Genomic DNA, 6474 nt, shown 5'->3' with positions numbered 1-6474 from the left:
CATATAAAATAATTAAAGCATTGGTGTCATCTGTAAGGAATTACTGGAGCTAACTTGAACCGATGGTGTTCACCCGCATAATTTGACGATAAAAGTAAAAGGAATGAGCAGAATTAAAACCGTGTCAATTTGAATTGTCAAAGTGCAAATTTTATTTCCTAAACCGCCGAAGACGGGTGCCGAACCACTGAATGTAACATATTGCAGTTTCCCACAGCACATATGCGCGCATCTGTTATTAATAACTGTGGTATTGAGCCATATTCATATGATTTAATGGCTTAAATTGACGTTTTAATATATGTGACAGCTACAGATAGAGATAAATGACCTATGCTTTGACATGCTTCCCCATTGGGATGATGATCTCAGGGTCATTTACTGTATATTAACTCTGACACAATCTAATACTATAGAGATGGTCAGTTTCTTCCTAATCAGACATCCAAAAACAAAACAAACATTATATCTTTGATATCTTTGAAGTCACAGATGCAGACACGATTGAACTTTTTCAATCAATCTATAATTTGTGGATAGATAGATAGAGAGATAATGTTGATTTCTGTGTTATAACTTTTGATTACATTCTTCAGTGTCATCCATTTTTTATGATACATACTCGAATTAAGCTACTTTTAATTATAACGCCCAATATCATTAATTAAAATCTACAGTAGACAGATTATCTGTGAACTTGTTTTGTTGCGTGTTGCTATGTTTTTAGTTGATACTCACTTGGTGACAACCTTGAAGCAGTTGATCCTGTCACATGCCAGTTATGTAATAAGTTCCTATGGCAAGGATGTCACGCTAAAATGAAGAGAAAGATCCTCCTCTGACTTCTTGGAAACACAAGAATTAATTGCACATGCAATTGTAGATTTGCTTTAATCATGACTGATCTGTTGCTCTGCTTGGCGGCAACCTTTGACCACAAGAATATTTGAGATACATGATGAACTGCTCCATTTGAAACCGTATGAATCATCTGACATGGTGGCCAACTGGTGACTCCTTTCAGGAGATAAATGTACCCTGGATCTCTCTCAAGGCTTTGTCTCAAGGTCATTTCCTCATTCCCGGAAAAAAAAACCCTTATCTCCTTGAAATGACAGTCTCTGTTTACTAACACAGGGAAGTATTCTTGCTTAATGTATTGTGACCACGAATCATTTGAAAAAAGAAATAGGGTAAAATGCTCCCCTCTTCTGTCTGTAAGAAGCACTCCACCCTTTCCACAGGAAGTTTACCCGCCGCCTCTTCCCTTCATCCCTCGCTCTTCCTGCCTCCGCTGATCTTCGCTGATTACCGTTGGCTGGGTGGGCCGATAAGAGATGCTAATGAGGAGAGGCGACCCTCTGACATTTGGTGGTGTGAAACTTTGTCACACGCAGATAAGCAACATTGCTAAAACACAAAAATATTATATCATCAGAGATTACACATAGAAATGTCTTTGTGCACAACACGCACTAGTTTTAGGTCAGAACACACGCTCACATTTATTCCACACATCCAGATTTGATGTGATTTTTTTCCCCCCAGCTTCAAAATATACTGTTAAAGCAGCTGCCACAAGTTCCATCAGATAGTGTGATTGTTCCAGGCAGGTCGGCTGTTTGTCACCAGGGCCGTCAACACCGTCCACTCCCAGTCAGCACACCTGCTGCCACTGCAATCAGAAGACTAATCCGAAAGCTGCATTGTCTGCGTCTGACAGAATAGCTGCCTGTCACCACAGACCTGTGAGAAGCTGCACGTACCTCAAAGAGCATTTAATGCTGCGCTGCAAAGCAGTTGAATGTGTCGCTGACACACAAACATACACAGGTTTAATTCTGGAGAGTGCAGCCGTCATCACGGCGGCTCAGGGGTACAACATAGTGTACTCTAAATCCATGCATGTCAGGTGGATTGATGAAAACCAGTGATTACATATCTGTCTTGCTGTTAAGGCTGTGTTTTCCTGCCTGCTGACCCTTGTATGTCAGGCAGGTGTACAAGTTTACAACTGACATGAACACAACATGAGATCATTACTTTTTTTTTATTAGAAACCAAACTCAACAGTTTATTTGTATTTTTTGTATATTTTGAAGTGTCAAAAACTGCAGTTCCTCAAACGTCCACTTGAGGCTGGCTGCAGAACGAGTCAGTCTCCATAAGCCCCCATGTTAAAGCAGAAATAAACATGTTTACAGCCTGGTACAAAAAACAGTTTTGGTCTCTGTAGCTAATTTCCCCGTTCATGACAACTGTACTGAGGGTGAATTTATATACAACTCACCTGTTCACATTATATTAAGGCTTAACGTTATATACAATTAACAGTGTGGACACTTTGATCGACAGATGGTGTCATTTCCGGCGGCTTGTCTGAGCACCCAGGTGTCATTCAGCCCACCTCAGGTCCGTCAATGATCTACGTCTTTGACAATTTTTAGATTTGAGGCCAGAGCCACCACACTGAGCTTCAGAATAGCTCTTCAGAAACCTGTGGCTGACGTCACGGATATGACGTCCATTCTTTATACTGTGAGAAAACTTTTGCCAGAAGGACATGTTGGCTCACAGTGTATCGACATCTTTAGTTCTAAACAGAGAAACTCATTGGAAATCAGTAAAATAACTTTTCAGATATCAAATCAATTCAAATCTGAGGAGCTTTAGAATCTGTACAGGGAGTGACACCCTCTGTCCTTAGACCCTCAGTTCGAGTGAGGAAAAACTTGCCCACAAAAAACCCTTTTACAGACCATATAGGTCCGATAAATGTGAAGCTATATGTAGGCAGACCCTTTGTTCAGCTCTCTCTGTCCATTATTATGTTTCAGTGTTTGTGCCAGTCATAAAAACGCCCCACGTTGTGAGGCATGAGTGTTAGTAGCAGCTAAAATAAAGTTAGCTCTTGCAGGTGGTGGGAAACTGAGTGGGCTTCAGACCTTCAACAGGCAGTGCGGTTAAAAATACAAACTCTTAGCATGAAAAAATAATATGTTTGCATAAAAAAAGTAACATTAGCATGTATGAGATTCCTGCAGCACAAATCGAGAGCACAGAGACCAATTCTGGTGCATGTATAAACACCCTGTTAATCATCAATATAATACACCACAAGATAAAGCATTAGATATATGCCAGATGTGTTTCATGCATGCAAAACCATCCACCATCCTGTTAAAATTCAGAGCGCTGAGCAGATGCACACTGAGCTAACACAGATGTTTCCTTCTTGGTAGGTTCCCCATTGAAACATTTTCATACATTACTTGCAATCCATGCAGTTTATAGCACAAAAATAACATCTCGTGTTGATCTGATTCCACTAAAATAACATCTCATGTTGACCTCCTGCTAGTCCTAAGTGCTCACTCAGTCTGGTTTGTTTTCTAACCCCGTGCATGCACTCGTCATACGATGTTGCTTAAGAAACCTGTCATATTTGAAAAACAGTGAGTCCAAAAAAATATACCAGCATCAACTTATAAACCTCAACATATACCTCTTACGTGTATGTTTTCACTTGGACAATATAAACTCCCCCAGGTGGCTAAAACCCCACGACTCCTGATGCCAGCATAACCACATTAGATTCTAAGTGGATAAAAACCACTGAATGCACCGCTAGCAGTAAGTATTAACCGGATCACCTGCAACTGCAAAGGATTTGGTTTGGACCTTGGCAATATGTACTTTTTATATTTTGTTATTTAGAACTGAAAAGAAGTGTCCTTAGGGGCTTTTAAATACTATTTATTGAATTAGCACTTCAAGGGGAATGAAAAAAGAGTTAGCCTGTGTCTGCTGGCAATGAGGCAACACAAGAAGTGTATATGCATCACAGGCAAACTTTAATAATACTAACCATGTTTCCTTTTCTAAAATGAATTCAATACATCACAAGTGAAAAATAGTGGAAAATCAAGTGAGGAGCATCTAAGGGGGCCCAGCTTTGATCCATGATCCTGGGATGAGCTCATTCATATGTTCCTAGGGTCCAATGTTCCCAGAGAAACATTTTAAGAGGCTGGCTATATTCAAAAGCAGTTTGAATGGTAAAAATCCATTCAGCCACCATGAAGATATCAATATCTAAAACCTTCAGCTTTCAAGACATAACATCAGTCGACTATGAGCTGTAGGTTGGTGAACACGTATCGATCCAGGGGAACATGCAGTGAACCTTTAACATGAAAACACCATTGCTGAGAATATAAAACGGTCTGTGAGGTCTCCTCAAGAGGGTGTTGAAGGATGGTGAGCTTGAGAACAAAGGAGACCGGAGGCAGAGAAGCCTGGGAACATCAAGGTCAAGGTAATATTTTTATCCCTGAGGGGCAATTTGTTGTACAGCCAGAAGAAATACAACCACACACCACTCAACACAAACACAATTCACACCAAAAAAACATGGAATTACATGATGTTATTTAAAAGCCTGATAGCGACAGAGACAAATTAATTCATAAATCTGTTTGGTTCTACATCTTGGCAAATATGTGCAGACAAATGGAGGAAACCTGAACGAAAGGGTGACAGGGGTCAGCGAAGATGGACTGGGCTTTCTTTGTGGCTCTCGCTTTGTATGCCTCGGGAGATAGAATATAGATCTCGCTGGCGTATGCTAAAACGGGCCGAGAGTTCTCCACCCTGTGCCTTCGCACCAGCGGAAACCTGAGGCAAATGAGTGGCTCGGACGGAGGTCAGAGGGTGAAAGACTGAAGAAGAAAAAGTGGGGAGAATGATTATGTTCAGGTTAAAAAAGCAATAATCTGTGATGTGAACCATGACGAGCACGTCATCTTAAGAATTTTCCCTTTGATACTCAAGATGCACTTCGCTGCACAGTGTCAGTCGTCTTTGTGGAGCCAAATTTCTTTCAGAATGTGCCTGCTTGGCTTCCAGAGTCTCTATATAATGTCAGCGTTTGGACCATACCTATGAAAATCTTTACACTTCTGACAAATGGACGCAATAATTAAGGCTTGGAACTCTCTATTGCTGAATCCCAAGAAAGTCAAGAGTGTTTGCTCAGGTATGTGATGATTGGCCTCCTCTTACAGAGGGATGAGATCCAGATGTGTGGCGTGTCTGCTACTGGAGTGAAAGGGCACTCCAGTTCGCACATGTGGGTATATTATGTCTTGCACACTCCAAGAAGTCTAATAATCAGTAACTCTAAAATAGTGGCGGATGCCAAAACAAGCCAGGAGATAGGAAGGAATCTGACAGTCCCTCTTCTAACAATCGTGTGAGATTTGTTTTTCAAAAATAAACTACCATCGATCAGGGACTGGAATCCAGCTGCTTTGATTGGGATTTAATATACACAGATGTACATCGCTGCTTTGTTCTGTTTTCAGGAGAGGCTTGACTCGGACGCTGGCTGGCGTGCCTTTGATTATACACAGTGAGTATGGACATGCCATATTTTCCTTACATTAAAAGATCACATCACCATTGTGGTGAATAATGTTTATATTTACTGAAGTCTCCCATCGGTTGGCTACAGCACCCAGTTGTGACAGTTAGACAATGGACAATTACTGTATGACATTACCCTAAGAACAATGGTAAGATAATGAAAAGGTCATTTCAACCTAAAAAGGCCATCTTGATGAGAACGGCGACCTGGAATTGAGGAAAGATAAAGGTCAGGCCGCGTCATTAACATTAAGTGGTTTCTGTTTCTCAGGTAGTTTCAACCCAAACTTTCATTTGGGGACCAAAATTATTCTTTCAATTCATTGCAGCATACGTTGATGAGAAGCTGAGTTAAAAGCGTAAAATGAAGCATTTCTTTCTGCTTCTTTCTAAATGACTGCAGAAAAGAGTTGGGCAAAGAAGCAGAACATCACTTCCATGTCCTTTTCGTCTCAGGTAGAATTAAGAGGATGCTTTTGTGGTGAAGTATTTAATGGATCATTTCACGCGTGAAGAAAAATCTGCAGTCGGTTAAAAGGATACTCCACCTGAGCTTCTCGCACTATCGCGTGAATCTAGTGGGAGCAGTGTATATAGGTGTGTACGGGCGGACAAAAGACAAGTGGATTATGACTCATGAGAGGTTTGAGAAGTTCCTGCTGTGCATATGGGTGTTTTGATGATGAGTCTGAGCAGCCTACTGCTCTCCGCTGATGAGGAAAAAGAGTGTAAACTTTTTGCCACTTTGACAAAAAAAAAGAAAAGAAGAAAATCTTCCACTAGCTTTTTTTTCCTGAGAGTTTTACCATTTCGGGATATGTGTTCAAAAGATTAGAAGAATTTTAATGTTTTAAAATCTTGGATATGTCAGGCGGAGGAGCACAAATCCACTAAGACACACAAAAACAGTTTAATATCAAAGTTAGAGAGGTCCAGCTTCTTTAATGACGTAACTGCTGAGTTCATAGGCACCATTAGACTTTGTATTGTAATACTGTAATACTACCTTTTCACATTATCTAAACCCAGACACCAAATTGTAAGGAT

The sequence above is a fragment of the Larimichthys crocea genome, chromosome III, assembly GCF_000972845.2.
Source record: "Larimichthys crocea isolate SSNF chromosome III, L_crocea_2.0, whole genome shotgun sequence".
NCBI lineage: Eukaryota > Metazoa > Chordata > Actinopteri > Sciaenidae > Larimichthys > Larimichthys crocea.
The sequence above is the reverse complement of the archived record's forward strand: the minus strand, read 5'-3'. Positions refer to the sequence as shown.